The sequence below is a fragment of the Elephas maximus genome, chromosome 20 (assembly GCF_024166365.1).
Source record: "Elephas maximus indicus isolate mEleMax1 chromosome 20, mEleMax1 primary haplotype, whole genome shotgun sequence".
NCBI classification, from domain to species: Eukaryota; Metazoa; Chordata; class Mammalia; order Proboscidea; family Elephantidae; genus Elephas; species Elephas maximus.
In genome coordinates, this window is record NC_064838.1 from 75,761,316 (window position 1) to 75,774,844 (window position 13,529).

A 13,529-nucleotide genomic window follows, 5' to 3' on the forward strand; every position below is an offset into this window, starting at 1 on the left:
GCCTGGGGGGAGCTTCAGCCCTCAGTTCCCTGTTGTGGTTCAGTGAGGGCTCTGTTGAATACGCAGAGATATCAGACCTGGAAAACTTGTCTTTCCAGTAAATCTGCTAAAAAAAAAATGCAGTCAGATCCCTGCCAGAAATGCCTTTGCATTATAATAGCCACCTTGTTCCCTGTAGCATTGAAAGCTGGAGACCGTGGATCACATATGCTTGGCTGGAGCTGGTTCTGTGGTTTTAGTCCAATTAGGGAAGGATTTTTGGTCCCTGGGTTTTTTGTGGTTGCTTCTCTCAGGCCGGAAGAATGGGTTAGGAAAAGACCAGAAAAAAAAAGGGAAAAGAAAAACCGCGGAGCAATTCTCCCTCTGGCTCAGGAAATTCCAATGTTAATGAAGCCTCCTGGGAGGGGAGGGGAGGGTTCAGAAACACAGGAGAGAGTAGCACTCCGGAATATAGACAAAATTACTTATCTTGCTTGGGATGACTATTTTATCTGAGATTCCCGAGGGGCGTGTCGCCTATGTGTGCTGGCTGGGTAGAGATTGCCCCCGAGGGTTAGGCCCACAGAAGCCAAGGTCAGTTCCTCTGCTGCCAGTCCTAAGCCCAGTGTCAAGGTTCCCCGGCTGGGACGCTGCACTCCCGGCTCCAAAAACAGTCGCTGCCTCCTGGGGACTTCTCCTCCCGCCAGCTGCATAGCTGCGCCGCCGGCGCGGACCGGCTGGGCCCTCTCCCGGGGTCAGTTCAGGGGGGTAGGGCTGTGCCCCGTGTTTTCACCTTCACAGGATGTCCTGCTCAGCTCCACTGTGCCCAATCAAAAGCCCCGCGCCAAGGTTCCCCAGCTGGGATGCTTCACTTCCGGCTCCAAAACCAGTCGCTGGCTCCTGGCGACTTCTCCTCCCGCCAGCCGCATTGCCGCACGGCCTGCAGGGACCAGCTGCTCCCCTCCCCGGGGTCAGTTCAGGGGGGTAGAGCTGCGCCTCGTGTTTGCGCCGTCACAGGATGCAGTGCTCAGCTCCCCTGCGCCCAGTCCTAAGCCCGGCGCCAAAGTTACCTGACTGGGACGCTGGTTCCAGGCTCCGAAAACAGTCTCTGCTTCCCCGCAGTTGTTCATTCTGGGTCTCTGTCACTCAAGTCAAGTCTTTAAATCTGTGTTTGTTGGTCAGGGTTCGTAGATTGTCATGTATGTGATCGATTCACTTGTTTTTCTGAGTCTTTGTTGCAAGAGGGATTGGAGGTAGCATCTACCTAGTCAGCCATCTTGGCCCCCCTCCTAAAGAGTGTAATTTTTGTAATGAAAAGTATATGTATTATTATTTTCAATAGAGATGGCTAGATTTTGTTCCAAAAATATTATAAAATTAACATTTTACTGGCAATAGACGACAAAGCCCTTTTCTCTATTTTGCTTTTTTTCAATCTAATGGGTGCAAAATGACATCTGTTATTTTATTTTGCATTTCACTATTTACCAATGAGTTTCAGTATCCTACCAATGTTTGTTGGGCATTTGGATGTACTCTTAATTGCTTGTTTATATCATTTGCCCACTTTACTATTAGGTTGTCTTTTTCTGGTTAACTAGTTAGAATTATTTATCTATTTGATATTAATATTATGTGCATTCTCTAAAATATACATATTTTCCCCAAGATTTTTTTTCGTCTATGGACTGTGTTTATTTTATCAATAAAAACCCTTTAAAATTTAGAAATTGTCATTCTGTCTAATTGGGATTTCAGTTATTACTTAAGAAGGTTCACCCATTCCTAGAATGCAGAAGTTATTTTACTGACTTGAAAGTAAATATAAATTTCACTTTATTTTAACATTAAATCTTTACCGAATTTCTATTTTATTTTTGTTTATGGTACTGCCTATACATACAATTTTACTTTCTTCCATATGGAAGTTAGAGTGACAGTCACATTTTTTAATAATCTCTCTATTTCCCGTGTGTGTTTCTAATTTGTCTCTCCATTAGTCTATACAATCACTGAGGTCAGGGACCATGTTTTAATAAATCAACTTTGTAGTCCTATGATCTTGGACAGTGTTGAAACATAATAAATCATAATGCCTATTGATTGAATGAATAAACAAATTAGCTTGAGATTTCAACAAACCACTGATAATAATTATATTTACAGGTAAATTTGTTCTGAACTCTGAAATAAGGATACACAGAAGGACATATGGGACAAAGGAACAATGTGACTGAGTTTGTCCTCTTGGGGCTCACTGAGAGTTTCCAGGGTCAGAAAATATTATTTGTTTTGTTCTTGCTCATCTACATTGTGACAATGGTGGACAACCTCCTCATTGTTGTGACTGTGGTAGTCAGCCCAACACTGGATGCCCCTATGTACTTCTTTCTTGGCTACTTATCATTTATGGATGCTGTTTATTCTACTACGGTTACCCCAAATATGATTATAGACTTAGTCTATGAGAAGAAAACCATTTCTTTCTAAGCTTGCATGACTCAGCTTTTTATAGGACACTTATTTGGTGGTGCTGAGATTTTACTTCTGGTGGTCATGGCTTATGATCGTCATGTGGCTATCTGCAAACCCCAGCATTATACGACCATCATGAACCAATGGGTACGTGTTCTACTGTTGGTGGTGGCCTGGGTTGGAGGTTTTGTGCATGCTGTTGTTCAGCTTCTCTTTGTTTACAATCTTCCCTTCTGTGGTCCCAATGTCATTGACCGCTTCATCTGTGACATGTACCCCTGATTAAAACTTGCCTGCGCTGACACTTATATCATTGGTCTCACTGTGGTTGCCAATGATGGGGCAATATGAGTGGTCATTTTTATGCTGTTACTCATCTCCTATGGAGTCATTCTACATTCCCTGAAGAATCTTAGTCAGGAAGGGAGGCGCAAAGCCTTATCCACCTGTGGCTCCCACATCACTGTGGTGGTCCTCTTCTTTGTCCCTTGTATTTTTATGTATGTGAGACCTCCTTCCACCTTACCCATTGATAAATCTTTGACTGTATTTTATACTGTTATCACTCCTATGTTGAACCCCTTAATCTATACTCTGAGAAATGCAGAGATGAAAACTGCCATGAAGAAGCTCTGGACCAGAAAACACAAATGATCTGGTAGGCAAATGCATCACCTACTTTCGTTGAAAAACCATTCCCTCAGAAATGCCCTGTGTAATTATAATTGTGGTAAAATTTTCTTCCCATTTAATAACTTATAAATGATTAAAAATATTTATTATGAGTATTCCTCCAATGATTAGTTTTGTTCAAAATATGTTTTTAAGATTTTCATGTCTTGGAAAATATATGTTAGTTTTTTGGGGGTATAAAATTGTTGTGTTGAGACTATAGATTTATAGTCTATGTGATGAGTTATGCTACAGTTAATACCATAAATTTATTTTAATTGTTGGAACATTTTCTCATGTCTCTTTCTTAAATAAATTTAATCCTTTTTAAAATTAATAGGCCTTATTACTGATTTCACAATAATAAAATAAGACATAAAAACGTGATTCAACCCTCTGTCATGGAATTGTGTTCCTGTAATATGTGTGTCAGCTTGGATATGCCATGATCCCAAGTATTGCATGATTGTCCACCATTTTGTCATGCAATGTGATTTTCCTATGTGTTATAAATCCCACCTCTACGATATTAATGAGACAGGTTTACAGGCAGTTACATTAATGAGGCAGCACTCAATTTAAAGATTAGGCTGTTTCTTGACTCACTCTTTTGAGATATAAAAGAGAGAAGCCAGTAGAGAGACAGGGGGACCTCACAACACCAAGAAAGTAGTGTCAGGAGCTGAACATGTCTTTGGACCCAGGGTCCCTGCACTGAGAGGAGCCTAGACCAGGGGAAGATTGATAACAAGGACCTTCCTCCAAAGCCAACAGAGAGAGAAAGCCTTCCTCTTGCACTGGCATCCTGAATTTGCACTTCTAGCTTGCTAGACTATGAGAGAAAAATCTTCTGTTTGGTAAAGCCAACCACTTGTGGTATTTCTATTATAGCAGCACTGGATGACTAAGACACCTCCCCACACAGAGACAGACCGTATTAACATTTGAACTATATATTCTTATTTTTGTATCAGTAAGGTACTTTTAAGTATTATTTTTTCTTAATATGTTGAATTTGAATAGGAGAGGTTTCAGAGCTCTAATATTAATCATCTGGTTATAGGTGGGACAATTTCAACTTATGGAAGCCCCATGTGTTACATAGTAATATTACACTCCTTTGACTTTTTATGGCGCTCAGCTTTCAGAAATAGATCTCTAGGAGATTTTTCTGAGGCACCGCTGATTATGATTGAACTGCCAACCTTTTTATTATTATTTGATCATGTAGCCATTTGTGCCACTCTGGAAACCTATTTTTCATATTGATCATAAGAAGGCTAAATACACAAAAAGAATCAAAATGAACAAGGCATATAGGCAGGCAGATGATGACTAAATCATACTTATTTTCCCTGTTGGGAAATGGTCTTATTTCCTTAAGTGGAGCAGCTTTGTTTGGCGTTATATTTTTATAAGATGATCTATTCATCTTCCCTGAAAGTTTAAAGTATCTGATGATAGTTTTGTTATTTTTAATATCCCCATCTCCTTCTCGGAAACCCTGGTGCTGTGGTGGTTAAGTATTATGGCTGCTAACCAAAAGGTCGGCAGTTCAAATCTACCAGGCACTCCTTGGAAACTCTACGGGACAGTTCTACTCTGTCCCAGAGGGTCACTATGAGTCAGAATTGACTTGAAGGCAATTTCTTTTTTTTTTTTAACTTTTTTTTTTAATAACTTTTATTAAGCTTCAAGTGAACATTTACAAATCCAATCAGTCTGTCACATATAAGTTTACATACATCTCACTCCCTACTCCCACTTGCTCTCCCCCTCTTGAGTCAGCCCTTCCAGTCTCTCCTTTCTTGACATTTTTGCCGGCTTCCCTCTCTCTCTATCCTCCCATCCCCCCTCCAGACAAGAGTTGCCAACACAATCTCAAGTGTCCACCTGATATAATTAGCTCACTCTTCATCAGCATCTCTCTCCCACCCGCTGACCAGTCCCTTTCATGTCTGATGAGTTGTCTTAGGGGATGGTTCCTGTCCTGTGCCAACAGAAGGTCTGGGGAGCATGGCCGCCGGGATTCCTCAAGTCTCAGTCAAACCATTAAGTTTGATCTTTTTATGAGAATTTGGGGTCTGTATCCCACTGATCTCCTGCACCCTCAGGGGTCCTCTGCTGTGCTCCCTGTCAGGGCAGTCATCGATTGTGGCCGGGCACCAACTAGTTCTTCTGGGCTCAGGATGATGTAGGTCTCTGGTTCATGTGGCCCTTTCTGTCTCTTGGGCTCTTAGTTGTCGTGTGGCCTTGGTGTTCTTCATTTTCCTTTGCTCCAGGTGGGTTGAGACCAATTGATGCATCTTAGATGGCCGCTTATTAGCATTTAAGACCCCAAACGCCACATTTCAAAGTGGGATGCAGAATGATTTCATAATAGAATTATTTTGCCAATTGACTTAGAAGTCCCCGCAAACCATGTTCCCCAGACCCCCGCACTTGCTCCGCTGACCTTTTGAAGCATTCATTTTATCCCAGAAACTTCTTTGCTTTTGGTCCAGTCCAACTGAGCTGACCTTCCATGTATTGAGTGTTGTCTTTCCCTTCACCTAAAAAAAAAAAGCAGTTCTTATCTACTGACTAATCAATAAAAAAAACCCTCTCCCACCCTCCCTCCCTCCCCGCCTCCTAACCACAAAAGTATGTGTTCTTCTCAGGTTTACTATTTCTCAAGATCTTATAATAGTGGTCTTATACAATATTTGTCCTTTTGCCTCTGACTAATTTCACTCAGCATAATGCCTTCCAGGTTCCTCCATGTTATGAAATGTTTCACAGATTCGTCACTGTTCTTTATCCATGCGTAGTATTCCATTGTGTGAATATACCACAATTTATTTACCCATTCATCGTTGATGGACACCTTGGTTGCTTCCAACTTTTTGCTATTGTAAACAGAGCTGCAATAAACATGGGTGTGCATATATCTGTTTGTGTGAAGGCTCTTGTATCTTTAGGGTATATTCCGAGGAGTGGGATTTCTGGGTTGTATGGTAGTTCTATTTCTAACTGTTCAAGATAACGCCAGATAGATTTCCAAAGTGGTTGTACCATTTTATATTCCCACCAGCAGTGTATGAGAGTTCCAATCTCTCCGCAGCCTCTCCAACATTTATTATTTTGTGTTTTTTGGATCAATGCCAGCCTTGCTGGGAATCTCATCGTAGTTTTAATTTGCATTTCTCTAATGGCTAATGATCGAGAGCATTTTCTCATGTATCTGTTGGCTGCCTGAATATCTTCTTTAGTGAAATGTGTGTTCATATCCTTTGCCCACTTCTTGATTGGGTTGTTTGTCTTTTTGTGGTTGGTTTTGACAGAATCATGTAGATTTTAGAGATCAGGCGCTGGTTGGAGATGTCATAGCTGAAAATTCTTTCTCAATCTGTAGGTGGTCTTTTTACTCTTTTGGAGAAGTCTTTAGATGAGCATAGGTGTTTGATTTTTAGGAGCTCCCAGTTATCGGGTTTCTCTTTATCATTTTTGGTAATGTTTTGTATTCTGTTTATACCTTGTATTAGGGCTCCTAGGGTTGTCCCTATTTTTTCTTCCATGATCTTTATCGTTTTAGTCTTTATGTTTAGGTCTTTGATCCACTTGGAGTTAGTTTTTGTGCATGGTGTGAGGTATGGGTCCTGTTTCATTTTTTTTGCAAATGGATATTGAGTTATGCCAGCACCATTTGTTAAAAAGGCTATCTTTTCCCCTATTAATTGACACTGGTCCTTTGTCAAATATCAGCTGCTCATATGTGGATGGATCTATGTCTGGGTTCTCAATTCTGTTCCATTGGTCTATGTGCCTGTTGTTGTACCAGTACCAGGCTGTTTTGACTACTGTGGCTGTAAAATAAGTTCTGAAGTCAGGTAAAGTGAGGCCTCCCACTTTCTTCTTCTTTTTCAGTAGTGCTTTGCTTATCTGGGGCTTCTTTCCCTTCCATATGAAATTGGTGATTTGTTTCTCTATCCCCTTAAAATATGACATTGGAGTTTGGACCGGAAGTGCGTTAAATGTATAGATGGCTTTTGGTAGAATAGACATTTTTACTATGTTAAGTCTTCCTATCCATGAGCAAGGTATGTTTTTCCACTTAAGTATGTCCTTTTGAATTTCTTGTAGTAGAGCTTTGTAGTTTTCTTTGTATAGGTCTTTTACATCCTTGGTAAGATTTATTCCTAAGTATCTTATCTTCTTGGGGGCTACTGTGAATGGTATTGATTTGGTTATTTCCTCTTCAGTGTTCTTTTTGTTGGTGTAGAGGAATCCAAGTGATTTTTGTATGTTTATTTTATAACCTGAGACTCTGCCAAACTCTTCTATTAGTTTCAGTAGTTTTCTGGAGGATTCCTTAGGGTTTTCTGTGTATATAATCATGTCATCTGCAAATAGTGATAACTTTACTTCTTCCTTGCCAATCCAGATACCTTTTATTTCTTTGTCTAGCCTAATTGCCCTGGCTAGGACTTCTAGCACGATGTTGAATAAGAGCGGTGATAAAGGGCATCCTTGTCTGGTTCCCGTTCTCAAGGGAAATGCTTTCAGGTTCTCTCCATTTAGAGTGATATTGGCTGTTGGCTTTGCATAGATGCCCTTTATTATGTTGAGGAATTTTCCTTCAATTCCTATTTTGGTAAGAGTTTTTATCATAAATGGGTGTTGGACTTTGTCAAATGCCTTTTCTGCATCAATTGGTAAGATCATGTGGTTTTTGTCTTTTGTTTTATTTATGTGATGGATTACATTAATGGTTTTTCTGATATTAAACCAGCCTTCCATACCTGGTATAAATCCCACTTGATCAGGGTGAATTATTTTTTTGATGTGTTGTTGGATTCTATTGGCTAGAATTTTGTTGAGGATTTTTCATCTATGTTCAAGAGGGATAAAGGTCTATAATTTTCTTTTTTTGTAATGTCTTTACCTGGTTTTGGTATCAGGGAAATGGTAGCTTCATAGAATGAGTTGGGTAGTATTCCGTCATTTTCTATGCTTTGGAATACCTTCAGAAGTAGTGGTGTTAACTCTTCTCTGAAAGTTTGGTAGAACTCTGCAGTGAAGCCGTCCGGGCCAGGGCTTTTTTTTGTTGGGAGTTTTTTGATTACCGTTTCAATCTCTTTTTTTGTTATGGGTCTATTTAGTTGTTCTACTTCTGAATGTGTTAGTTTAGGTAGGTAGTGTTTTTCCAGGAATTCATCCATTTCTTCTAGGTTTTCAAATTTGTTAGAGTACAATTTTTCATAATAATCTGAAATGATTCTTTTAATTTCATTTGCTTCTGTTGTGATGTGGTCCTTCTCATTTCTTATTTGGGTTATTTGTTTCCTTTCCTGTATTTCTTTAGTCAGTCTAGCCAATGGCTTATCAATTTTGTTAATTTTTTCAAAGAACCAACTTTTGGCTTTGTTAATTCTTTCGATTGTTTTTCTGTTCTCTAATTCATTTAGTTCAGCTCTAATTTTTATTATTTGTTTTCTTCTGGTGCCTGATGGATTCTTTTGTTGCTCACTTTCTATTTGTTCAAGTTGTAGGGACAGTTCTCTGATTTTGGCTCTTTCTTCTTTTTGTATGTGTGCATTTATCGATATAAATTGGCCTCTGAGCACTGCTTTTGCTGTGTCCCAGAGGTTTTGATAGGAAGTATTTTCCTTCTCGTTGCATTCTATGAATTCCCTTATTCCCTCCTTGATGTCTTCTATAACCCAGTCTTTTTTTCAGGAGGGTATTGTTTATTTTCCAAGTATTTGATTTCTTTTCCCTAGTTTTTCTGTTATTGATCTCTAGTTTTATTGCCTTGTGGTCTGAGAAGATGCTTTGTAATATTTCGATGTTTTGGACTCTGCAAAGGTTTGTTTTATGACCTAATATGTGGTCTATTCTAGAGAATGTTCCATGTGCACTAGAAAAAAAAGTATATTTTGCAGCAGTTGGGTGGAGAGTTCTGTATAAGTCAATGAGGTCAAGTTGGTTGATTGTTGTAATTAGATCTTCCGTGTCTCTATTGAGCTTCTTGCTGGATGTCCTGTCCTTCTCCGAAAGTGGTGTGTTGAAGTCTCCTACTATAATTGTGGAGGTGTCTATCTCACTTTTCAATTCTGTTAAAATTTGATTTATGTATCTTGCGGCCCTGTCATTGGGTGCATAAATATTTAATATGGTTATGTCTTCCTGATCAATTGCCCCTTTTATCATTATATAGTGTCCTTCTTTATCCTTTGTGGTGGATTTAAGTCTAAAGTCTATTTTGTCAGAAATTAATATTGCTACTCCTCTTCTTTTTTGCTTATTATTTGCTTGATATTTTTTTTTCCATCCTTTGAGTTTTAGTTTGTTTGTGTCTCTAAGTCTAAGGTGTGTCTCTTGTAGGCAGCATATAGACGGATCGTGTTTCTTTATCCAGTCTGTGACTCTCTGTCTCTTTATTGGTGCATTTAGTCCATTTAAATTCAGGGTAATTATAGATAAATAAGTTTTTAATGCTGTCATTTTGATGCCTTTTTATGTGTGCTGTTGACAATTTCATTTTTCCGCATACTTTTTTGTGTTGAGGCGTTTTTCTTAGTAGTTTGTGAGATCCTCATTTTCATAGTGTTTGACTTTATGTTAGTTGAGTCGTTACGTTTTTATTGGTTTTTATCTTGAGTTATAGAGTTGTTATACCTTTTTGTGGTTACCTTATTATTTACCCCTGTTTTTCTAAGTAAAAACCTAACTTCTATTGTTCTATATCGCCTTGTATCACTCTCCATATGGCAGTTCAATGCCTCCTGTATTTAGTCCCTCTTTTTGATTATTGTGATCTTTTACCTATTGACTTCCATGATTCCCTGTTATGTGTATTTTTTTTATTTAATCTTAATTTGTTTTTGTGATTTCCCTATTTGAGTTGATATCGGGACGTTCTGTTTTGTGACCTTGTGTTGTGCTGATATCTGTTATTATTGGTTCTCTGACCAAACAATATCCTTTAGTATTTCTTGTAGCTTTGGTTTGGTTTTTGCAAATTCTCTAAACTTGTGTTTGTCTGTAAATATCTTAATTTTGCCTTCATATTTCAGAGAGAGTTTTGCTGGATATATGATCCTTGGCTGGCAGTTTTTCTCCTTCAGTGTTCTGTATATGTCGTCCCATGCCTTCTTGCCTGCATGGTTTCTGCTGAGTAGTCTGAACTTATTCTTATTGATTCTCCCTTGAAGGAAACCTTTCTTTTTTTCCTGGCTGCTTTTAAAATATTCTGTTTATCTTTGGTTTTTGTGAGTTTGATGATAATATGTCTTGGTGTTTTTCTTTTTGGATCAATCTTAAATGGGGTTCGATGAGCGTCTTGGATAGATATCCTTTTGTCTTTCATGATGTCAGGGAAGTTTTCTGTCAGGAGTTCTTCAACTATTTTCTCTGTGTTTTGTGTCCCCCCTCCCTGTTCTGGGACTCCAATCATCCGCAGGTTATCCTTCTTGATAGAGTCCCACATAATTCTTAGGGTTTCTTCATTTTTTAAAATTCTTTTATCTGATTTTTTTTCAGCTATGTTGGTGTTGATTCCCTGGTCCTCCAGATGTCCCAGTCTGCATTCTAATTGCTCGAGTCTGCTCCTCTGACTTCCTATTGCGTTGTCTAATTCTGTAATTTTATTGTTAATCTTTTGGATTTCTACATGTTGTCTCTCTATGGATTCTTGCAACTTATTAATTTTTCCACTATGTTCTTGAATAATCTTTTTGAGTTCTTCAACAGTTTTATCGGTGTGTTCCTTTGCTCTTTCTGCAGTTATCCTAATTTCATTTGTGATATCATTAAGCATTCTGTAAATTAGTTTTTTATATTCTGTATCTGATAATTCCAGGATTGTATCTTCATTTGGGAAAGATTTTGATTCTTTTGTTTGGGGGGTTGGAGAAGCTGTCATGGTCTGCTTCTTTAAGTGGTTTGATATGGATTGTTGTCTCCGAACCATCACTGGGAATCTAGTTTTTCCAGAAAATCCGCTAAAAAAAAAATGCAGTCAGACCCCTATCAGAGTTCTCCCTCTTGTTCAGGCTGTTCAGATGTTAATGAAGCTGCCTGGGGAGGGTGGGGGAGGGAACAGAGAGATAGGAGAGTAGCACCTCAGAATATAGCCAGAGTTGCTTGTCTTGCTTGGAATGACTATTATATCTGAGATTCCCACGGGCGTGTCGCTTATGTGTGCTGGCTGTGTGGAGATTGCCCCCGGGGGTCTGGCCCGCTGGAGTCACAGTCAGATCCTCCGCTTCCAGCCCCACGCCCAGCGTCAAGGCTCCCCTACTGGGACGGTGCACTCTCGACTCCAAAATCAGTCGCTGCCTCCTGGGGATTTCTCGTCCCTCCAGCTGCGTGGCTGTGCCGCCCCTGCAAACCAGGTGGGCCCCCTCCCGGGGTTAGTTCAGATGGGTGGAGTAGCTCCCCGTGGTTGTGCCGTGACCGAGTGTCCCGGCTGGGACGCTGTTCTCCCCGCTCCAATACCAGTTGCTGCCTCCCGGGGACTTCTCCTATCAGCTGCGTCCCACGCCGCCCGCGCGACCCGGCTGGGCCCCTTCCCGGGGTTAGTTCAGGGGGGTGGAGCAGCTCTCCGTGTTTATGCCGTACCTGAGTCCAGTCCAAATCCCGGCGAGATGGTTCCCCGGCTGGGACGCTGCTCTTCCTGCTCCAAGACCAGTCACTGCCTCCCGGGGACTTCTCCTACCAGCTGCTTCCCACGCCGCCCGCGGAACTGGCTGGCCTCCCTCCCGGGGTTAGTTCAGGGGGGTGGAGCAGCTTTCTGTGCTTGTGCCGTACCTGACTGGTATGCTGGCTCCAGGCTCTGGAAACAATCGCTGCTTCCCCGTATTAGTTCGTTCTCCGTCTCTAAATCTGTGTTTGTTGTTCAGGGTTCGTAGATTGTTATGTATGTGATCGATTCACTTGTTTTTCCGTGTCTTTGTTGTAAGAGGGATTTGAGTTATCATCTGCCTAGTCCGCCATCTTGGCTCCGCCTCCGGCAATTTCTTTTTAATCTCCTTTTTTGCTTATAGCGTCTCATGGCTTTCTAATGAAGACACAGGTCCTATCTTTCATATATGAAATTAGAATAAATCCATAATCAATAAGCTTCAAATATAAAACACAGAAATTGACACTGGATTATTTTACATGGTTTCTTTGTCAGGAAAAATGCTGACAATTCATATTATTTCCATTCTCATATCCCTTAATAAGGTAATGCAGATTATCAAATAATAAAGAAATCAGAATATATTGTTCTATTTGACAGAGTTCTCAATCATAAAATCTTTGTAAACCTTTCTCTCTCTGAATCAAAAAAAAAATATTACCTACCCCTAAAATATTTTTTTTAATATTGTAGGAACATGTGATCAAAGATACTTATGGTTCCTGCCTCCCCTATTTGGTTTCATGAGGGGCAAAGGGCATGGGGGAACGGGCCCTTTTCACTGGTAAAACAAATTTTTCACTGGTAAAACACACTGTACGGGTGACTTTGTAACCTTATATTCCTAATGTTATACATGGATATTTCTTATATAATCTCAAACTATTCATAAGCATGATATTATTCACCAAATAATATCTAACATTTGATTGAACCAGAGTTAACGTAACTAGTTCTCTACTTTTTGAAATTTAGTTAATTTTCAAATTTGCATAGTTGTATGGAATGATGAGATAAAAATCTTGGTCCATTGTCTCCTTATGTTCATTGACTGTAAGTTCCCTGAAGGCAGGGAAATTCCTTAATTATCTTTGCATTAGCTGTTTCTTTCATAATGTCTGGGACATAGAATTCACTCCATAAACTTTGTAAATTATTAGTACTCATTCAGTCTTTTCACCATTTCTTTCATTTCTTCTACTTTGTTTTTGTTTACTCCTCTACCACTAACATACTATTTCAGTGATCAAAGACTCTTGATGTGTATTTATAAATATCTGGTAAGATTATTCTCACCTATTAAAAAAATTTTTTTTATTACCTATTACTCGCCCATTTAAAACATTTTCTTGCAATTTCCAAATATTAATGCTTCCTGATAAATCTTAAAGTCATTTTTTAAGGCTCAGAAATTCCTAAAAAGTTATGTTTAGAATTTCATGTCTTGAAATACTTCTATTGAAAAAAACAGTGTTATAATAATCTAGGTTTCTCATCCAGAATAACAGTCTTATTGTGAAGGCTTATTTTAAAAATTTGAATAAAATTTGTAGTTAGCTCCACAGAGTGTACATACAACTTGCCTTTCTGTTTTCTGATTTACAAAGGGAATTCTCTTATTTACATTCAATTCACATCTTCAATGAGTTGATCTGAAAGGATTCAGTATCTTTTGCCGACATGAGTTACTGCACAAACCTCAAAACCAAATACACAGGTCTGTACCAAACACACA

At 39.4% G+C, this 13,529-nt stretch overlaps 1 pseudogene; it reads left to right on the forward strand.

Annotated features, from left to right (window-relative positions):
- Nucleotides 1-2,190: 2,190 nt before the first annotated feature.
- LOC126063943 (olfactory receptor 4A47-like) lies at nucleotides 2,191-3,108 on the forward strand (annotated as a pseudogene).
- Nucleotides 3,109-13,529: the final 10,421 nt, after the last annotated feature.